The sequence below is a fragment of the Fukomys damarensis genome, unplaced genomic scaffold, assembly GCF_012274545.1.
Source record: "Fukomys damarensis isolate Sample0158 unplaced genomic scaffold, DMR_v1.0_HiC HiC_scaffold_11, whole genome shotgun sequence".
In the NCBI taxonomy this organism is placed as follows: Eukaryota; Metazoa; Chordata; class Mammalia; order Rodentia; family Bathyergidae; genus Fukomys; species Fukomys damarensis.
The window spans coordinates 3,181,690-3,205,039 of record NW_022900923.1 but is presented as its reverse complement, the minus strand read 5'-3'; the positions used below and the strand labels follow the sequence as shown (position 1 = coordinate 3,205,039).

The following is a 23,350-nucleotide window of genomic DNA, read 5'->3' as shown; positions in this document are numbered from 1 at the left end:
AGATATGGGAGCCCTGAGAAAGAACACTGAGGTTGTCTTTCATTATCTCTTCAAAGTTCTTAACCTGGCAAGCTTGGTAATTAGAGTTGCTTTTCTTTGTGAGTCCCTGTATTTAATTTCTATTCACTTAATAAATTCGCCCAAGAAGGAAGACCTGACCTTCACCAGTCTGGTGGGCCATGCATTTCACTGGGCAAAAACAGTTGAGCCTCTCCACTCATTCCATGGTTACATGAATTTTCTTTGGTCCTTTCCTGTGTCATTTTCTTTCTCTAATTTATAAGCTGATGTAATAACTGTGTCTTTCTTCTTGTTTTATATCTTTCTTTCTGTAGATCCATTGTCATACATTTGACAGCAAATAAAAAATGAAAACCTATCTCCTTGGTCTTTAACAAGAGGGGATTTTCTTCATCTCCTATACTTTTTAGCACTGAAACAGAGTGACCTCAGGACTGTCATTCACAAGCTCAAAAATAATATCAAGTTCACAGATTCTCCCCTCATTTCTGTTCTCCCATCCTCAGCATTATTCTTTGATAGTTCCACAGCTATATTCATCCATAGCTGTACTCTTCTATAGTTCCAAACATCACAACTACAAGCAGACACTACAATGCAAAGACATGGTTTCTTCTTTTCATCACATTTTACTTTTAACTTAGAAGTAGGGAGACCTTCCCCAGGAGCCTCCCGCCAAAGACTGTCCCTCTCGTCTTGGCCAGAATTGCATCTCTGATCCGTGCTGAGTTTGCATGCACTGGCTGTAGACGGAGAGACCTCTCTCTGGGTCTCCTGGGAGAGGGATGGATCCCCAAGCTGTACTCTGGTGGGGAAGATCTCTGTCTGTCAGCAAGAAACAGATGGGTACAGGGTTATCAGCTAAGCCCCTTAACAGCAGTGTTTGCTGTGGGCTCAAAGACATAGCTTTCAATCATTCAATAAAGAGTGGAACTGAAGCAACCTTGTGTATAATTCCACCACGACACCAGAACCCCCACATACAGCAGAAGAGTTTGGGTAGCGGTGATTATAATGAGACACACTGCCACATCTGGAGCTGTCTTTTTTAGTATAAAATGAAGGAAAATATAAAATTGGAACACTTTATTCTAGTTGTGCAAAGTATTTTTTGGGCCCTGTATAGGAATGCTGATAAAGCAAGACCAGTGTGTGGTACAAATTTAAATACTCACATTGACTGGGACAGAGAAAATCTGGATTTATTCCATTCTGTGCTATAGGTCCTAGCCATATGCAGTACAGAGAAGTCCACGGCTCCCGTGTACAATGAGCTGGCTGCAGTCACTATTCTGGAGTGTACAGGGAAAGGCTGATTGTTTTGCACCAAGGTAGGTGACACCCTAAAAGTTTCTGCGAGGAAATAACATTTCAACCTGTCCTGGAAGGCCAAGCTAACTATCGCCTAGATGAAAAGCAAGGGAAATTCAGGACCGGCCAAAGCAAGAGCAGTGCGCGTGTGGCCTGGCAGAGCCGTGACGCTGTGGGACAGTCCTGTGACGTCATCCACAAACGAGTGAGGCTGCCTTTCGCCTTGCAACTCCTGAAAGACCACGAGGGGATCAAGTGCGTTGTTCCCAGCAACTCTGGCTCGAAGCTCCTGCTGTCCTGTCTTCTAGTTTCCTTCATCTGGAGGAAACTTATTCTACCATCTGTGAACAGACTTCTCCCTTCCTTCCTTTCACCCTCTTCTCCTCCTGCCATTTCTCTATCCCGCCCACGGGGGAGGGGGGTGTCTGGGCCTCTTTCTGCACCGGAGGCAGGAAGTGACGCTCGAGACAAAGACCAGAGCTCCCCTGAGAACAGCAGCCAGCCCGGTGACAGCGAGGCCCCGAGCTCCTCTGACAGTGAGAACGTCCGAGTCCATATTAGGAAAACCAGCCACGGCAAACTTCTCCAGGAAGACCAACAGCCCTCCATCTTCCCTCCAGTTCCTCTTCTGTGCCTCAGGCCGATCTCCCATGACCAGAACCACGCTGACTCATGCAGCTGGGTGCTCCACGTCTCCAAATGGACCCCAGTTAGACCACCACAGACGGAAACTGGAACCTCCTGACGTTGGCCTCAACAATGATGATGACAACTTCAGGGCTGTCCTTTCTGGAGGTCCTCCTGCCCCACCCTCTCTCCCCAGCCAGTGCGCTGCAGCCGCCTCCTCTGTCCCTCAGCTCCGCAGCGCTGCGTCTGCAGAGGAGAACGAATGGAGCTGTGCTCGTCCACCCTCACAGCACACTGAGGTCCCGGCCAGATCTCCCTTCTCAGTGACCTGGGAGGCAGAATGATGACAGCATAAACATTCTGGGCAGGGACCCTTGTGATCATATTTATTAAAATAAATGAGTAGAATCAGAAAACTTAAAAATCTTGCCTGCTATCCTTATTTTTTAAATGAGATCGCAATCTCCAGAGGAAGCAGTGGGGTCTCGGCAAAAACCTATTTGGTCAGAAGGGCTCCTTCTTAGACCTTCCGTAGGACTTTGCGGTTTTGCTGTAATGAGAACGCTCACTTTGGAGATTTCCAAAACAGTTTCACACATAGTATGGGTGAATAATAAATGCCCCTTTCCACCAATATGTACATTTTATTAGTGCTTATTAATTTTATAGACTACTGGGTCCGGTTGCAACATCCTCACACATGCTACAGCACACAACACACTTTGATCCTACTCATTCCCCCGTTGCCTTCCCTTGCTTTCCTTCCTCCCCACACCAATCTCTTCCACCTTGGAAAGACTGCCACTAATGATCCCTGAGAAGATAATGGGATAAAAACTGTTCTACGGATTCCTCGTATTGAGAAAGCAAGCGGCTCAACCATCTGCAGACTGCTCACCTCATCCTAACAGCAGAATTACGGTGCTGTCAGACTGGCTGTTTCCATTGTTTAACCATGAGGCATTCAATCTGGAAGCCGAAAAAGTCATAACAGGTGGCTATTGGTGTGTGTGTGTGTGTGTGTGTGTGTGTGTGTGTGTGTGTGTGTGGCTGTCACTGAACGTGGATCCGAGGTCAGGGGGTGCTCAGCCTTTCAGTAATGGATTAAGTGGTCTGAGTCAAGACTAAGCACTCACCTGAGCTGCAGAATCATGCAAGGAGCTATAGAAAGGCTGCCCACCACTCCACTCCCCTGGAAGCAAGGACAGTGGCAGTGATCACCGCCTGGAGTCCAGGGTTCTGTTTTGCATCCTGATGGGATGTTTCCTTCTTTCCAGTGGCATGGAGGAGACACCTGGCTGAAGCTTGCTGAGTGATTACCCCAGTCTCAGAGGAGTCTCTGGGTCCCTTCAGCCGTTAATTATGAATATCATGCAGCAGTGTAATCTAATTATGACTCCCTTTTGTGACTGCATGATAAGACATTCCCAGGCCCCTCATCTTCGCTCTCCCAGGCTTCTGTGCCTCAACTCTCCTTCAGAGGCTATGCTCAGAAAGCTTAGTAACAATTGGAATCTAACTACATTTTAGCATAGCACTTACATTCATGCTTCTGTTCACACTGTAAAAGGTAATCTTTGAATGGTTTAAGCATCTGGATTCTATTACAGCAAAGTATAGCACTCAAAATGGAAGAGACTTTTTACATTTGTGTGGAATTCAGGCAGCTGCCTGAACCACCCTTGGGCCTACTTGTTTCAAAGAGATTTGCAACAGGCTTAAGTCAGAAATGATAAAATTGTCAAAAAAAAAAAAAACTTTGGAATTCCTTTTGGAAGATGGCTAAAAAAATAAAACAAAACCAAACCTCCAAGAGGAAAAAGGTAGAGACTTGTGCTTGCAAAGTTTTAATAATACAGTTTATTGGGTCAAATACTGACTGAAACTGCAAATAGTGTCTGCTATGCATATCCAAGAAATATTTCCACTGTTTTTCTTGCAAATATAACATCAGCTTTACAGTCCTGCAGATTATAAATCACATGCTTTTTATTTTGGGGGTAGGGATATTAGATTTTTCTTCCATTTGTCCTATTTTATTTAAATAGTTCAAACCTTTGTGGTTTGGTCATTAAAATCCAGTTGGCAGTGAGGGGCTAACTCTTTATGTTTGCCAGCTGTGTTCCTGCCAGTTACACGCAAACATTATTAGCCAGATGACCATGTTTACAGCAGCCGGGTAAAGGTTTCCCATGGCCCACCCCAGCAGACACAGATGCTTGGGGTGCCTGCAAAGAAACTAGAAATATCAGAGGAGTGGAGCTGACCTCAGTGTGAAATAGCTGCCCAAGGAAAGTGCTGCCAACCTAACTGCTGGGCTCAACCCACCCAGTGGAGGGGGCACTGCAAGCAAATTTAAAAGTTGCTATCTGATGGGGCAAGAAAAGAACAAAAGAAAAGAAATGGTATGATCACAACATTGATAAAGGAAGTGAAGAAAGCTTTTCCTTCATGTAGACATTTTTCCATAAAAGCACATTTGACACAGTGAATTATTTGCAAAAATAAAAGAACCCTAAAATTTATGTAGAAAGTAGAAGTCAAAAAAATTTTTTTAAAAAAGACCTGAAAGAAGTACAAATGTCATGTTTCTTGATTTCTGAACTTCTCAGGATGCTGTAGTAGTCCACAGGCATGGTACTAAGCATAAACACAGACAATAGAATAGAACAGAGAAACCAGTGCATGCATGAGACTCTGGGCTTGATCCCCAGTGCCACAAAAAAGAGAAAAAAGAAAGAACCTGGAAATAAGCTCTCAAAGATGCAAATGATTTTTGACAGGGATGCAACCATTTAAAAGGACAGTTTCCTCAACAAATGGTGTTTAGCAAACAAGATATCTACTAATAAAAGAATGAAGTTGTACATTTACATTGTGTACAAAAATTGACTCAAATGGATTTAAGACATAATTGTAAGAGCTAAAACTATAAAAGTCTCAGGAGAAAACATAGCAGAAAGCTTTATGAAACCATATGAAGCAAAGAAAAAGTAGATATTTAGTACATTTAATTTAAAACTTATACATCAAACAATACTATCAACAGATCAAAGAAGCAACCCCCCTGAATGGCAAAAGTATTTGAAAATTATATGTCTTAAAAAAGAGACTAGTATTTATAATATATTAAGAACGATTACAACTCAACAATAACCACCACAAAAAAAAACTCTGAGTAAACAATAGGCAAAGGCTTGAATCAATATTGCTCCAAAGATATATGAACCACCAATGAGCACATGAACAGTTCCTCAATATCACTAATCATCATAATCAGGCAAATCAAAGCCCCCATGAGATATCACTTCACAATCATTAGGGTGACCGTTAGGGGAAAAGTAACAAACCCTGCATACACTTTTTTTCTTATACATACATTACTATAAGGTTTAATTTATAAATTAGGTGAAGCAGGAGATTGAATATAATTATCAGTAATGGAATAAGTATAAAATATACTGTCATATAAGCTATTTAAAGCTTATGAATTGCTTATCTCTGAATTTTCTGTTTACTATTTTCAGGACTGTGGTTGACATAGATAACTAAACCTATAGAAAGCAAACCCATGGACATAGGGGAGTTTTACACATTTGAGGGCCTTCTGGCCATTGGAGGCCACCAAGTTACAAAGGCCAGAAGAGGTGGGAGAGATGGAGCTAGACAGCATGTTTTGAGTTAGCGTTTTAACAGAACTATTGCATCTCGAAATCATGTGGTAATTTTGACAAATTGATGGCCAGCAATCTCCTCACTAGGGAGAATACTTGGCCATCATTAAATATTGATCCATTCTGTTGAAAGGAAGTACTAATTCTTAAATCAAACAATTCCACAGAATACATTTCAATACCTTAGTAAATGGAGTATGTCTGTGCTATACTTGCAGCCTGACTATAACATGGGACAGTCAAATGACAAAAATAACTTTGCAACAAATGTCCTAAAAGACATTTTGGTGACTTCTTCCAGCCTCTAATTCACTAGTTTTCAAACTCTTGACCAACTGCTTGTCATCACCCCAACTTGAACGTGGAGTTGGGGAGGGTAGAGTGTAGAAGCACAAGCTAAGATTCATCATCCAGCCAAGGGGTGGGAGGGAGGGAGTGGTATAGAGACTTCCGGTGCAATGAAGCTTCTGCCACCTCAGACAGGAAGTGCACCGTCTGAGACCGGACACGCACTGCCCCTTACTGGATGCACATCATCTGTGACCGGATGTACACTGTCACAGGGGCAGAAGGATCCCGGACTCTTCTTAACCATTTGGGTATTCAGTCACCCTTGGCAGTGCTCCAAGCAGTTTTTGCTGTGACTGACTGGAAGGAGAAGTGGAGCTTTCCTGACTTGAAGCTACAAGCTTGAAGACATTTGCCCATAAGCTCAGGAGATCTCTACTGGATCGCAGAACATGTGTTACTCTCAGGAGTGCCAGGACACGGCTGAATTTTCTGTCCTAAATTACTTTGCCCTCCATGCTGTGACTCCTTGTGCTTAAAAAGAAAAAAATGGTATGGAAAGAGAAGTCCCTTATATCTCTGTTCATTGTCTGGATACCCCATGGCCAGAGACTAGGCTAGTGGCAAAGAATGCCACAAACATCAGGTAGCCTTCCCCACACCTCAGCTCTCTTGGGGCACCATGCTGTGAGCATCACCGAAAAGACTCAAAGTTGCTTGAACAAGGATCTTGGAAGAAAGGAAAGGATGTCCATGCCTGCGGGGTTCAGAGAGCAGGCACAAAGTGGGAGGAAGTGACAAGAGCAGGCCCAAGAGGCAGTGACTGCCTGGTGCCATCCCAAGGCCATTGCAGAATGGGACCTACATGCGTGGGAGCCAAGCACTGCACCAAAATGTCCTGCATCGTTTACTCACTCTGTCTGCATCCTGTAGCGTAGTTTTCATTTTTGACATCCTTTTATCACTGAGAACATTAAAGTCTATTATTCTGGTCATGTTCAGCCTTTAGCTGAAGCACCCCAAGAGAGGCATGGGATCCAGAAGTGTCAGCCAGCTGGGCCCCTGTGCAGGTGCTCTTGCAGGAGGTCCCAGCTGAGATCCCCGTGAATAGCACAGAGATTTGCCTGAGGTCGTGAAGACTACAGGAGGTGGAAGTGATGTCAGGCAAATCACTGTGCAATGCTCTTGGAGCACAGGCTTAGACATCGCCTGACTAAGGTCTGCAGCCTTATTTTAAAAGGTTGGAAAAGTGGAAAGGCAATGTACATATTTTTATACTGTTTGATACTGTATTCAACAAAATTTTTCTATCAAAAGGCTTTGCAGTATCTATATTATGTTTTGTGGGCACAAGAGCATTTGGCACAATGAGCTTTGCCATTGGAGTGAGAAAAGGAATAGGAGTGGCTGGCTGTATCCTAATAAAACTTTATTGACAAAAGCAGAAACCAGAATGGATTTGTTCTAGAGGCCATAGTTTGCCAACCACTGCTCTATTTCACTGCTTGCTGCCTTCTGCCTGCCATGAACTGTTCTCCTCTGCCGTGCCACCCTGCCTTGGAGCCAGCCAACTATCAACTGAAACCTCTCCAACTGTGAGGTAAAATGAACCTTTGCTCTTCAAATTTAGGTGTCAGGTATTGGAGGTTCTCATTGAACATGACAAATATCCTTGTGAAGGAAAACGGTTCCATCAGACAGGAAAACCTCAGTCTGTGGCTGTCTTCAAGGCCAGAAGAATCAAACTCATGGTGAAAGAAAGCATTTCAAGCTATGTTCTCAAATGCCTTATGTAAAAGAAGAAAATATACACATAAAATTACCAAACACCTTATTCCACCTACTGCTCAGCTAGCCAGGCAGAAAACTATACAGGCAAATAAATTTCATTTTTTAAATGTGGCTTTATAACTGATATTTATACCTAGCTACAAAATAGAAGGCATACAGAAAATCAAAAAAAAATTTTTTGTCCAAAAACAAGGCCACATCTAATAAGTGGCAAAAAAATGCCCTTTATTTAACAGTGTTTTTGCTGTCCAGATCCAATTGTATTTACATTTAGATGATAGTTGTATTAGTCAGATTTCCCATTGCTGGACACAATACTTGACACACAAAATTTAGAGAAGAGGTATAACTTAGGTCAGATTTCAGGGCACCAGTGCACGGTAATCTGGCTCCAAAGCAGAAACATCATGGCAGAAGGGTGTGGTGAAGCAAAGCTACTTAGTCTGTGTTGGCTGGGAACAGAGTGAGGAACAGCAACAAAGAGGAGGGAACTGGGGACCAGACACAGACCCCCAAGTTCACACTGCCCTGACCCACCAGTACAGCCTCAGAAATGTGCTCCACCAATCTCCCATGCAGATCTCAAGATCGGTGAAGTTGATATTTCACCCCCACTGCCTCAGCATTACCACAGCATTGTGAAAACAGTAAATTATACATAGATGTCTTCAATTTTGTATCTAGAAATATATCTGGACTGTTGGTTCAATTAGGACCACCACAACCAACACGACAGCTCAACATTTGAGGCCATTTAGATAGAGTCACAGTTTCCAAACCCTCAAATTATTGCCTTCTAGATGAAGAAATCTCTAAATTATGGGTCATCTCCACTAAAGCATACTCACTTATTTAAAGAATATGGACTTCCTCACTATATACTACCCAAAACTACAGCTTGAGTACCAAGTTATGAAAAGGATCAGATTCACCATGTAAGATTGGGAAGACGAAATATAAGCATCTATGTTTGAAATGTAATAAATAGGAATGTAGCTACATAATTATGACACCTTAGTGTCTTGGGCTGATCCGAATGCTTTCTAGGTCAAATGCATGGCGACCCAACTGCATGGTCCGTATACTTCCGGTTGTGTTCTCAGCTCAGAACAATGCACAGGACACATGCTGATAGGATTGTTGGCAAATCACTTGATTATGTTCCCTGATATTCAGCAGATGCCTATAACCCACATGGGGAACACAAACGTTCACTCAGTTGCTCACCACAACATTAAATTGAAACTGACCGAAGGACGCAGGCATAATATTTAATAGAAACACAAAGAATTGTAAGTGACATTACTCCAGAATTTATGACTTCTCAGACTGCCTCAGTTCTTTTAGTAGCAGATATTCCACTCACCCGATCAATGTGTATTTATTGTCAGATTCGCTCTTGCTCTTTGGCGCAAAAAGCCAGTGGAATATTCCACATGAACTTGATTTAGAATAGACCCAGGGGCGGATGAGCCCTGTGGCTTTGGATGTTAGGAAAAAGAGAGTTGATTTACGATGTCATTTCTGTTTGTATGTGATTCATTTTCTGCTAAGACCACAGCATTTTCTTCAAGTAGAAAGGTTTCTTGGGATGCTGTCTGTGCCCTCCTCTCCCCCGCCAGGTTTGCCCTCTTCTTCCCTGCTGTCTTCTTCCCCTCGCAGTCCACACATCTTCCATGAACAAGTCTTTTTCAAAAACCAACAGACGCTCTATAAAGACAAGAGTTACAATCGGAAACATCCATCTTCATCTTTGCCGTGATTTCAAAACTCATTTGTGATTAATTTCTGAGGAAAAAAGGAGAGAATGTCAAACAGAGCAGAATAGAGAAAGCTTCCTTACAGTCCTGTTACTTAATAGCACAGCCTTTCATGAGTAACAGGAGCTATGAGAGAGGAGCTATGCTCTTGCTAGATTTTTTAAATTTTTGTGTTTGTAGCATTATTAACAAGACATAGCCACCTATTGTTTCAATTTTACAAAATTCTTCATCATATTCATCAAACCATATAATAATACCGTATTTCCTTTGGTAACCATGAAGCATTTGGGAGCATCCCAAAAGTAGCTTTTAAGAAGAGAAACTTCATCTCTACGTTTGTGTGGTCTAGTGTATTTCAGAATCTACTCATTAACAAAGATGATGTCAATTGGATAAAAGTAAATATGCAGACAAATCTACAAGTCAGATGATTTGTCTCATGTCCTCAATCGACAAGGCATCTGAAATACATTTTCTGAGTTTTAAAAACAGTGTCAAGTGCGACACAAATACGCAGGTGGTAAGGAGTTAACAAACATGAATCTGTTGAAGATCTGCGATCCATTCATTTGCACTTTCTGACCCATTTTTGTACCATAAAGCGCGTATAGAAATGACAAATGTGGAAGCCATGCACTTCGACGACCCGACACTGCTGAGACAAGGAGAATTTCATCAGGCAGCAGTGTACACAGTTCATCCAGACAGGGTCACACTCTGAGGGCCTCAGTGTGGCTCTCTTTCACTGCCAGCAGAGGATGAGAGGTCCCAAAGAGTGTCAGTCAGCTCTCCTTCACTGAATAACTAACTTGAAGTGGGAAAGGGCTATTTGGGCTCAAGTTGCGGAAGTTTCAGTGCCTGATCAATTGGCTCCAATGCTCTGGACCTGTGACGAGGCTGTGCATGGTAGAAGGAGCACGTGGGAGAGAGAAAGGGCGCTCACCTCATGACAACTACAAGAGAGGGAAGAAGAGGAAGGGACCAGGACCCCACAATCCCCTTCCAGGACATGGCCCCAGGGACCAGAAGATTCCTCTAGGGCCCCCTGTGCAGTTTCACCATCTCCCAGTGACACTGAGCTGGGGACCAAGCTTTGAACACGGAGGCTTCGGAGGACATTCAAATGCACAGCGAGCATAGTGCTCCTGACTCTCACATACCTGCAGATGCACAGAAGCCAAATGAGACTCTGCAGTCTTGTTGTCCAAACTATGACCTGACTGTCCACTCCAATGGTGGGCTTGTCTCACCAGCAATGTTCCGAAGGCACAGTGGTCTGTGAGGCTGTGAAATAGTTGTAAGTATAACCTTTAGAGGTCTTTTGGGAATTTTCAACACTGTAGTTCCAAAAGAGAACTCATTTTGGAAAAAAAAAAAAATGTCCCCTGTGACCTCCCCAGGAAACCCGTGGCACCGTTCCTGGAAGTGAGGCTCAGCAGCAGACTGGACAAGTTCAGCCCCCAGGAGGCTGGTCACCCTTCCTCTGGTTTCATACCTGAGTTTGAGACTCAAAGCCTCTCAGAAAAGTGTTGGGACACTTGCCAAATCCAGTGCACTTGCAGAATTTGGGAGCCATGGACGGTGACAGCATATATCAATTTGAAACAGTCATGCTCCATTGTTAGTGCATGATTCTTGACTTTGGATCTGGAAAAAAACTTTACCTTATGTCTAAATGTGTTAAGAAGGAGCTAAGAAAAAAATGATTTTGATAGGCCAGAAAGGCAAGGGTAGAAAAGAGCAGAGTTTACAGTTTTTGCTTTAATTTCTTTTTTCTCTTTGAAAGCTTTGAGAAGAGAGCAAGAAGGATGAAATTTTTGAAGGAAAAAGGGTAAAGAAACAAAGATAAGCAGAAGGAAGAGGTAATTGTACACTATAATTTGCTAACAAAGAATTGTATAAGTTGCCAACCTGTGTAAATTATATACAGTAGGGAAAAGGCCTCCAAGCAGAAGGAAATATAATCGCTTCATCTATTTTTTTCTCCATCCGTGTTTCTAACACTAACTTTATTGTATGAGTGAATTATACAGAAACACATTCATTCCTCTGATTACCTTTGAAGCACACAGTTGTGCACACCAGGACCCCTGGACAAACTTTCACTGTGTGATTGGAGCCCTCTCATGTCCGGGGACTCTGCAAGCATGCACATTTCCAAACTCTTCTACAAAGGTGAATAACTCAGTCTTCTCTCTTAGCAGAGCCCTCTGGGTGCATTCCTACAGCTAAGATGTAAGCTGGTAATGCTGAGCCTGCTCTGACAATCACCATTTAATATCTCTGTTCTTTTACACACTTTCACTGACTTCCTGAAAAGTCTTTGGGTGGAACCACCAGACCATGCTGTTTGATTAGTACAGACAAGACAGAGTTCAGCGCTGAGGGAAAAGAGTATTATATTCTAGCACAGTTCTGCTACAAAGCTTGCTCTGGGACTGGCCACTGGCTGCTTTGTCAGAGTCTGTCTTTCCCTGTGATTTTAACTGAAACTGGAGGTTCCTCAAAAGAAACCAGACATTATGGAGAAATTTGTCTTCTGAAACATTTGGTGCATCTAACCAAACTCTCCCATGGCTCTCTGACCACCCTGATTCCTTCCTCTCAGGCCCCATTGTTAGCTGCCTCCTCTACTGGACCCTTAAGCCTCAGATCAACTTGACATGCCAACCCAGGCCTCACCTCCTTGTAACACAGTGCAATCCTGCAAAATTCTCAAGTGCATCTTGACTGCAAGTGCTACCTGCGTATATTTCAAAATCTTGTACCTATTCCTGCTTTACTGAACTTCAGATCTTCCTACCTGGCCACTTGCTCTAAATGTCTCATAAAAGCTCTTGGCAAACAAAAGTGAATTTGACCCAAATTGACCCTCCCATGTTTTTAATCAAAACAAATGACCCCACCTACAATTTCGAGTATTCTTTTGAATTTTCCCTTCTTCTTGGTCCACTCAATCACCAAGTCAATAAATTCTGTCTCTGAAATCCCTTTGACATGTATCCCCCTTTCCTGTTTAATCATCATTAGCACAGCCCAAGTCACATAAATTAATGCACACACACACACACACACACACACACACACACACATTCATTCCCTCTGTTCAACTTTTTAAAACGCACACCTGATCAAATCATTTCTCAGTTTTAAACATTTTTGCGGCTCTCTGGGGGGACCCCGTCCCGCGGGGAATAGGAGATGAGAGCCGCCTCTTATTCGTGGGTCATCAGAGGCCGATCCGATCTTGAATGTCTGTGGAGGAAATCTTTAAGAAGTTAGAGTACACGGCCCAAGTCTGGTTTCTGATCAAAGGCGCTTTATTGGCTCAGCAAAACGATTATATACTGTTATCCCAGGGGGAGGGTTCAGCAAGCTTATTGGACAGCTCAAGCAAATCCTCTACCAATCACATGAGTCATTCAAGCATTTAACCATACAGCAATCAGTATTTTACCAAATGTGGGGAGGGGTAAGTGCATAATCCCTAGGGGCAAGTAGGACAAGGAAATACCACCTGCTTCCTGCTCCAGATCCCGTGACCCTGTGGTTAGCACAAAGGGCTATTTTTTCTGTAAGATTTCCTGTTTTGCCCAGGGGCTAGACCTGCCAAAGGTCACGTATGTAGTCTAGTGGGATTTTTCCACTGAGGCAAAGGCTAAGGTTGAGGGCAGCCTTCTTATGCAGGCCCAAGCAGTCTCTCACACATTTTGATGACTTTTATGATGCATTTTCAAATTCTTATTATGGCCCCCAAACCCTCCGTTCTGTCGTTCTTTCCCTGGCCCCATGGCCCTCTGGATGTTCATCCATGCATTCTTATTCAGCACACTCTCTCCCAGCACTTAGCTCACTAGCTAATTATTAATACAAATGAGTATTCTAAATGTGAAAGTTGCTTTTGTTGTTACAGTGCAGGTAGAAAATAAGCTGTTCATGTATTCTTTAGTTGAGCCATAACGAAAAGGAAAGAAAGCAAGCTAAGACTGCAGCGGAGAGAGGAAGCCGCCTGCCCGGGCTTGTGGCTGCTCTGGACTCTCAGATCCTGCACTCTGGAAGCTCTGACTTTGCGGTGATGAAGAAACTAAAATTGATGGGAGACTTTCGATTAATCGACTGATCAAGTAGAAGCCTGGGCCCCTAAAGATGAAATCCTCATAACCCTTGCTCCATAGCCCATGTGCCAAGCTTCAGTTTCCTGTAATTTCTTTTCATCTACATCAAAGAGATATTAAGTCTCCAAAGTCAAATTGTATTTCACTAAGCAAGTATATCTTTAACACCTGAGGTGCTACTTTAACCTCTCAGCTTGAGGGAAATTCTTGGATGATGGGGTGATGAACACTGGGAAGGGTATGTAATTGCACCAATTCTGTCAAACAATATCCAAGCCTAGGTGTTTTCTTTGTTCTCCAGCTGTACAAATTACCTGTGAAACTTGTGGGGGACAAGAAACTACCTAACTGCAGTCAAATGTTCTACCACTGGGGTATACCCCCTTTAAAAACTACCTCATATTCTCCCTTCCAGAAGTGCTTGGATTTACCACTGAGTGATGACTTTCGCTAGTTCCTACTTTACACACAGGACAAGCTTGCTCTTTCCAAGCTTTGGAACCATGTCCGTAGGCATATGTGTGATTCTCTATGTAAATGTAGGAAAAAAATAGATTCCCAAATGGAATAACATGGTTGGATATACTGAATTCCTCCAGTTTTTCATCCCGGCTCTGCCTCATTAGTAATTTAGAAGTGCAGTAGATGTGTGAAGGCAGGTTTTCAGATCACTATTAGCACAGTCTTGTAAGACTTTCCTTGGTTTGAAAAATATCTCATTTGTTACATCTCTTTTCTGGCTTCAAAGATTCAGTAATGCTTTTGGAAATTACATAAAAATGAAATAATTTTGACACATGTTTAACAAAAAGCTGTTTATTTTCCACTCATAATAAAATTCAGAATAAACAAACGGTGAAATGCAGAACTAGAATTACTTAATGTCTTCAGAAAGTGATCACAATATAATTCTTATGCTATATCTATATTTCAGTAATTAGTAGTAATAGAACTGACAAGTAGCATGTATTTATTTATAAGAAAGTTTGAGATTTCAAGAGAATGTTCAAAACAAAAATTTACAAGACTGAAACACTGAAGGTTTTTTCAATTTTGGACTTTATTTCTCTTGTAAAGGTAAAGGGTATTAGATTCCCCTTGCCTTAAGATGGTTGCCACATGGAATAGCAGCCTCCGTGTTAAAACATGGCTTCTCCCAACAAAAGACAGTCTGCTTCTTCCCATGATGCTTCTTCTCCGCCAAAAGAGTAACCTGATACTTGCTACCTCCTAGCAGCTAGTGTTGTCACACGCCCCTCCTAGTGATGTCACAGGCTCCTCCAATCCCTTAACACAAACTCACTCAACTCCACCCCAGCTCGTGTTAACCCCATCCCACTCCTATGAAAGAAGCTCCCTGTTCTGCCATGTTGCTTTCTCTCCTTTGTTCAGAGACAGCCTGGCAGATCCTCCCCGTAATAAAAGGCTGTTATGGTCCTGGTTTTCAGTTCTTTTTTACCTAACAGGTATTAGAAGTTATAGTATGGATTTCATGATGATTGTTTTTGAAGTGATTTTACTTGAATCTAGTCAGAAATGTGTTTTTAGTAGTTTAGGTCTTTCAAACTACATAATATTACCTTCATCATGACATATATTTGCAACTTTTCACCATTTTTGTATAGCTTTAAAGGCATTTTTAAAAATCTAAGAGAGGCTGAATTATACTAAATGGATAACTCTAGTTCATCAATTTATGTCTTAAAATTATGCAAAATGTTAAATAAAATTATCAAATTGGGGGCAAATTCATGATACCTCAACAAAACTTAATTGTAAATAATGTTTTAAAAGATTATACAAAGATATGGAAGACCAGGCATTTTAGATACCACTTTTTAAAATTTTTCCTAATCTTTTCTGGTGAATGAAGAGGCACACAAAAATTTACTAATAATAGTAATCACTAACATTTATTTATGTGCCAGATACAATTCAATCCTTAAAGCAAGCCTCTAAGGCAGTCATGGTCACCTCTGTTGGCACGCAGTGGAGATGAGAGATGGTTTCTAGTCAGGTTACTCATCAGGATGGCACAAGTACAGGAGAAAGAACCATGATTTCAGTCAGGTCCCTTGTGCTCCTCAGACCGCAGACTCGTAACTTCTCTGCTGTACCCCTTTCCAACAGTGGGTATGAAATATTTTTTGTAACAATTCATAGCTTGCATTTTCTAATCAAATTGCTTCATGGAATTATCTCCAGTTCCTTTAGGGTTAGCTTTAGGCCTTGTCCATGCCATACCCCAAGGTCTAAAGAGCTAAGGACAAAGTGAAATGTTGATCACTGTCCTCCAATAAAACTTGTCAATATACAACTAAATTACTTCCAGAAATATCGGGTCAGTTAATATTTATTGAAACTTCTTTTTTTCAGGCTTACCTTATTCATTACCTGCCTGCATTTTTCTGATTGTGTTGAAGTCTGTATAAGAGTTAATAATGTAATGAAATAAATACATTCATGGATGGTATTACAAAGGTGACTTTTTCAAGAAAGAGTCAAACAGCATCCGATGAATTGTGTCGTCCACATACTGGTTTTTCTCTGAGGTGGCCTGTCGCTTGTGGGCTTGTTGGCCTCCTTCTGTTTATCTGTAGAACTCATGGCTGACAGGCACAAGAGTGCATGCCAATCAGAAATGAATCACAAACCTTGCAGTGAATATTAAAATGGGATTAAAGTTGAGATGAAGATCACCACGTCCATGGTTAGGGGACTCCCCGAGATACCTCAGTTCTCTTTACACCACCTGCTATGAAAAGTTGCTGTGGAGAATGCTTAGAGTTTGTATTCACCAAGCTTACTGATCCTAGGAGTTAACTTCTTATCCCATGGCTCAGTCTTTAGGCTGAAACAGGAAACTCCGTGTCAGGAAAACATACTCCCACCCTCTGCTTGATTGGTTGGTCCAGAAGCTCCACCTAGAATAATAACAGGTCCTTTGCCCTAGAACCTGAGTTCTGAAACTAGAAGATACAAAGGTGGAGGAACATCACTGGAGGCAAGTCACGATGATGGCTTGCTCTGGAAAGAAAGCATGCCTGGAGTTCGTTCACTTCTCTGATTCCATGACAGACCTAATCCTACCAATAAATTCCTCTCCTGGATATAAGCTGGACAAATTTGTTTCTTGCCACATGCAACCAAAATACTCTAATAAATATAGAGCTGGATATTTCCAGAAACAAATTCTTCAGACAAGTTAAAATGTGAACATTACATAGAGCAAGTTTAGAACATCTCCTTGCAGGTGAGTTCGATTTGCAAGCAGCTATGTACATAGGTGAGATTATTTACTGCCCATATGGAGGGTACTTGAGAGAAAAGAACATGTCTCTAATTTTGTGCAGAGAAACTTAGATTTTATTCTTTTTCCCAGTGGCATGAAGATAGATTTAAAAACAGAATAGCACAGTTCTAAACTCCTTTTAGTAGAGGACCAATTAAATAAATTATGGTATATCTATTGAAAAAATATGACAGATCCATATATATCAATAGCAAAAAATATTTAAGTAAATGCAACAAGTTCAGAGCAGCATGTAGAGTATAATCATATTCAAATTGCCATCTTGCATCTTGTAGGACTATTATTTCTGGAAAAGTAACTAAGAGTATATAAATAATGGCTACCCTCTGCTATATAAATAGGTTGTCAGAAGGGAAGTAGCATTTCCCATTTAATGTCTTTCTAAATTGCTTTATTAATACTATGAAAATATCTTACCTTATTTACCAGCCATATGCCTCAAGGTGAGCTGCTTGTCCTTTGTGAACTTTCATTTATTCTGTAAAATAGTGATAATCATATCACCTGGGATACTTAAATACAAAGTTGTTCTTTCAACTCTAAGACCTGAAGTCCGCCATCTTTAAACCTCTAGACCTGGCTTTGGCAGGAGAACAGCCCATCCATGGACCATGAGTGACACAGGCAAAAGTGTATTTGTGTAGATGTGTGTTTTCTCCAAAGAACACCTGAGTTTCAATTGGGCCTGGAAACCAAAAGGTCCTAAATGAGTGCAGTAGACTAAAAGCTCTGAGAGGGCCACTTGTTACTCATCTTTGTATTCCTAGGCCTAGAGCACACTTAGCCCTTAATGAATGCATTGAAAGCATTAATAAGTAAGTGGGTGTAATGAGATCTTATCTTATAAACTACAGGTATTGTGCACATATTATTACTCTTTTGTACCTCCTAGGAAATTTGCTATATTGAATAATCCCTATTAAAATTCACTTGGCCCATTTTATTATTTAAATATGTTCCCAAAGTATCCCCAAAGACTTACGTGCTGAGGGCTCGATCCCCAGTACAGCAAGGTTCAGGGCTGGGGTTTAGATAGGCTGTTGGATCATGAGAGTGGTGACATCACCAGTGTGTTAATCCACCACGACTTCATAGCCAGTGGGTTTCCTGGAGGTGGGGCCCATGTGGAGGAAGTGCATCACCAGGGACTTGCCTTTGAAGTATATGTCTCCACCCTGGCTCTGCTTCCTGTCCACCATGAAGTGAGGTTTCCTCCACCACACCCTTCCCCCATGATGTTCTGCTTACCATGGACCTAAAGCAATTGAGCTAAGGGACCAAAGACAAAAACCTCAGAAACCACAAATCAGAACCTTTCCTCCTCTCAGGCCAACTGCATCAGGTGTTTTGTCTCAGTACAGGAAAACTGACCAACACAATACTTAATTTTCACACTTATAAAGTGAGGTATGTTTTCTTCCATTATTATGTTTGGTGATGAGAAACAGAACCTCAGGGCAGCTGCCCCCTCTGTCCTATCCTTTGTGGAATATGTCAGGAACTGCACATGGGCACAGTAATCAGTAGCAAGAATAGCCCAAGTAAATAATTATTTCTGTTTTTGAGATTTGCAGAATGGAATCTTGAGGAGACAACTGGCTGACTCCAAAGCAGGTCAGCCTGGCAGAGAGGCATCAGAGAGGAGAAACTGTCCATGTACGGCAAGCAGAAGGCAGTGAGCAGCAAGCGGCACAAGCAGCAGCAAGCCCACCTTCCCATGCTCCATTTACACTCCATGCAGGCTGTGAGCCCACTGGTTGATACCACCCATATCTAGGCCAGGGCTTCCATTACCAACCTCCTTAATCCCACCTTCACACCCTTATTCCACATTCACACATCCTAACCCAGCCACCCTTGAAACTCCCCACCTACAACTGTATGAGGCTTTGGGGGATCATCTAAATACAAGCTGAAATACACAGCCCTTTAAACCTGAGAGCTTTCCTTTAACCATTTTTTAAAATAAGCCACTCATAGCTACAATATGTTACCAAACTACTTTTCTCTAAATATGCCCGTGTTGCTTATTTTGTTTGTTTGTTTGTTTGCTGGTTGATATGCTCTTTTCAAGGTGTTGCTACTGAAAATCCCATGGTGGTGTGGACGTTGGCACCCCCAGGAAGGATCAGTGCTCATGAGGATGATGTCCCTGGGCACGGGTGCTGCCTGCTACCATGCTGGGAGGGCTGACCTCACAGTGTTTGGGGAAAGATACACAAGAGACTCTGAGACAAGGACTCTGAGAGATGACTGCAGCCTAACAACGATGAGAAAAATTAAAAATTAAATTCCAAATACAGCAAGGTGATCCATTTTTTAAAATGTAAATTGTCTTTCTATCCTCTTGCTATATGATTTTCCTCACGTTCTTTGTGATCTGTGCTATTGTCCCTGGGAACATTGGGAGACAGAAGGGTTAGAAGCAACCTTAAAATGACCATTCTACCAAATAGATCTGAGTTGTATCCAGCTTGGGGAAGGTCTGTGGTGCTTCAAGGAAGGGCAGGTGCTGTCCTAAGAGTGACTACACCTCCAGAATAGGAGAGGTTGCCAATTTTTTCCATTGGCATTCAATCAAGCTAGCATTGAGTCCTGCTCTGCCTCCCAGCTTTCTGGCTCCTGGACCAATGACATCAATTCATACCCCTGAGGGTCCAGAGAGCCTTTCCAGTGAGGTACATAGTGATGGATGGGTTAAGGGAGACAATTTCTAGATCCCAAATTCCACTTGCTTACTCTTTCTTAAAACTAATGTGTCTGAGAACTTGCCTGTGTTTGCAATATCAGGCAGATTCTGTTATTCCCAGGATCAGTTACCGAATTATTTTTTCCCCTGTGTCCCAAAAAACCCCAAAATGTTCATCTATCTTGAATCATATCGTAATATACTGCAATGTTGTGTACAGTTCTCCAGGGTAGGACATAAGAGACATGAATAGTATTTGTTTCTGAAATGTTCCTTCACTGAGCACTGTAAAATCACATGACAAGATTCTCTCTTGGCTTGTCTTACAAGTATTTCTGCTAAGGACAAAACCAATGGTTTGGAATTAGGTTCATTTAACTTTTGTTGAAGTATTCTGAGTTAGAATGTTTGTAGATTCTACACCAGGGTCACAAAAATATTGACTTTTCTTTAAAGATTTCTCTCTTCTCTACTAGAATTTTCATGAAAAGATGCATCAGCCAAAGGGACAGATTTGTGAAAAGAAAGCAAATATCATCAGCAATCAATATTAAAGACTTCATTGTGCAATTTTATGCAGAAAGAAAATTCATGGCAAGGAACTATTTCTACTCTAACCATCCATCCATCCACCCAATCATTTATATGTGCATTTATTATTTCTTACATCAATCTATCCATCTGTTTATCCAAAATTTCTTCCATTTATCCATCTAAGGATTAGAACAGTCATGATTTATAAAAAGCATGCTGAGAAATTCCTTCCCACTAAAAAACACACTCTCTTCTCATTTTCCCCATTCTCAACAAGAAGGAAAAGAAAGGAGCTTGGTAAAGACTCTCCATCACCTTGTCTCAATCTGTGTCTCAATTACATACAGTGCAGAATTTTAAGTAAAAGAGATGGTTTCATAATTATTTCATAGAAATCAACATTGCATTTTCAAATAAAAGAAATACTGAGATTAGTTAATATTTTACTTTTCGTAATCATTTGTTCAGATCTTAAGAGAGATTTTCTTTTTTCACAAAATTGCTCTCATTTATACATTTTTGAACTGCTTTTTTATCCCTACCCTATATGTATTGAATTTGGCATACCTTAAAATAATTATGCTATTTTCTTACAAATAGTATTCTTAACAAAAATTATCCATAAACTTCTACAAGGCTCAATCTTTGTAGTTGCTCAATGTTCTCTTCTTTTTGTTTTGGATTTCTACATAACCCTGCCCTAATCCTGTTCATCCTTGCACACACGGAATAATTGGGAGGAAAAATCCTTCATATGTTTATTAAGAGATACATTTCCAATAAAATGTTCCTTTCTACATTTAATATGTGTTTATAAAAAATTATATTTTGAATTTTGTGATAAGTTTTGTAGAATTATCTTAAGATAGTAACACAGTGAGAATTATCTGTCTAGTACTTCACATTCTGATGAAATATTTTGTATGTCAAATAAAATTGTATAAGAGGATTGATAGCTTTGCAAAATATGCCAGCACAGTAATCTAAAGTTCATATTTTTCAGCCCCTGTGTAGAATTCACAGTCATTAAATGAGTTAGTAGTACAATGTCTGCTATGTAGCTTTAGTGTGTCAAGGTGAGACTGCTGGTGTTTTGAGTCGGTATTACTTTTCTAGAAATAAAGATAGGTTTGACTAGAGTGGCTTAGGCTTTCAGTCCCCTGGGGACCAGTGACCTGCACAGTTTACACATCTGACAAACACCCAGCATAGTCAGTTGCTCAGCATTAGGAAGATCTTACGTGACTGCACAAGCATGTTGCCTAGACCTCAGCCTCCTCTCAAACAGAGGGATGTATTTCTAAGAGAAATGTGCCCACTGGGTCTCTCCTGGACAATTCATCATGTATTATTATGCAAAGTAAAAGTTGGCAATAAAAAGCCTGGTTAGGAAAAAAATGGAAAGAAAAATAGAGAATTGGATCAATTTCAACTTTTTAAATATGACTTGTATTCTGTTATTTCCAAGTATCTGTTTGGAAACTATGAAATGCCAACATTTTATATAATGATGTCATTGCTGTAAAAATCACCTTTAAAATTTTTCCTTTGACTTTTCATTTAGCTAGTTCTACAATAAGCTGAATTGAGGGTTCCTGAGTCAGGCCCCAAACGAAAAGCAAACTGCCCACCATCTTAAGTAAAAACAGTATTTTGTTTTGGTCTGGCTTTTAATGTCATATTTGAACTAGAACCAGTTTGTCTGAGCATGACTGATTTTTTTGAAAAGTGTACTTTCTTCTAAGATGAGCTGTAATGTCAAGAGACATTTCAAAGCTTTTTAAATATTAGAGTCAATCAGTCAATTTATCTTGAACCAGTAGGTTGACTTCTGGTGATTTTTGAAAAATAGCTAGGTTGTCTTTAACTATCACAGACCCATCTAAATGAAAACTCTACCAAGAACCAATAGATAGCTACTGGACATATTTGCCATTTTAATGGCACAATACACTTTATTTGGCAAGATTAAGAAGGGATGAAAGTGCTGCTTTCTATCATCTGATTTCATATTAGTGCCATCTGAATATATATTAATCTAGCCAGTTAATTCATATTAATCTTATCTAATTAAGGGAAAAGGAATAAACAGAGAGAGTGAAACCTAAGGAAATGCTTATTTATTCTGGGGGCGAAGATAAGAGCAACTAGCGACTTCCGGGGAATTATTCCCTCCCTACCTGAGGGTTCTACACCAAGGGTGACCACTCCTTTCCTTGTGCCTGTGTCTGAAAACCAGAGACTAACTGGAGCTCCAGGAGAAAGACAACACAAAGGGTTGAGACATGCGACGTACAGAAGAGAATTTGGGGCTCGTGACTATGATTCATGGCAGTTAGGGTGGTCAGAAAGACCTGGGAAGTAATGACAATTCCTGCGATTATTTCCCGCATGCAAAATTCATCACGTGGACCGCCAGTTACTAGATATACTCGGAAGAGGCAGTCTTTGCCCGCTGAGTGCTTAACACAGTGCCAGAGATGGGCAACCTGCGGTTTCCAGCTTAGTGCTTCCCGGTCTGTGTTAAGGGTGGGCACCCTTACTGGTGGGAAGGGACAGTGGAACCCGTAAGAGGCAGGGCCAAGCAGGAAGAATTTGGAGCCTGGGGGCACCGCCTTGGGTGTTACTGGGGTCCCAGCCCCTCCTCTCCTCTCCCTCTCATTTCCTAGCTAGGAAGGGAGTCATTTTGCTCTGTCACATCCGGGCCATAACGTGCAGTCTCACGGCAAACTACAAAGCCTTGAGGCCGTTCGAGAAAACCGGAAGAGGTTTCCTAGAGAAGATGCGATGACCCGACTGCGCCCCGGGAGCTGAGTGAAATGTGTTTAATTTACCTGTGCAGGAAGAGAAGAGAGCAACAGAGAACTGGGAATCACAAACGGAGCAGTGAGCCTATGCCTCATAGGCCCACAGGGGAGGGACTTACTGGTGAGTTAAGGGGCCCAGCAGTGGAAGAAGAGAACTCACCCAAATTACCTCTCAAGAAGCAGCTCCTGGCTGGGGCACAGCTCGCAGTGGACCACCTGTCCAGTATACAGTCAACAACAAACACCAACTCCACTTGCTGCACTGGTAGAACAGTTCTTGAAAGGAGCAAGCACTGGACAGAAAGTTGTCAGGAGGTTGTGGGTTCTGGGGCTGCCTTTCATTCTATTTGGAGGAATTTCAGAACCTCAGTGTGAGATTTCTCACCTAGGAGGAAAGCTCTCCACGGCCCATTCTGA

At 41.6% G+C, this 23,350-nt stretch overlaps 1 long non-coding RNA gene across 4 annotated transcripts; it reads right to left on the bottom strand.

The window, feature by feature from the left end:
* Positions 1-2,472: 2,472 nt before the first annotated feature.
* On the bottom strand, positions 2,473-12,681 carry LOC104875107. 4 transcript variants are annotated; one of them, XR_783944.1, is made up of 4 exons: positions 12,603-12,673; positions 10,636-11,122; positions 9,079-9,500; positions 2,473-2,509 (listed from the first exon to the last, which is right to left on the bottom strand). It is a non-coding gene; the product is annotated as an uncharacterized LOC104875107 (long non-coding RNA). The 4 variants fall into 4 exon arrangements; XR_004516580.1 differs by lacking the exon at positions 2,473-2,509 and having other exon boundaries at positions 8,745-9,500; positions 10,636-10,759; positions 10,971-11,122; XR_004516581.1 differs by lacking the exon at positions 2,473-2,509 and having other exon boundaries at positions 8,745-9,500; positions 10,636-10,759; positions 12,603-12,681.
* Positions 12,682-23,350: the final 10,669 nt, after the last annotated feature.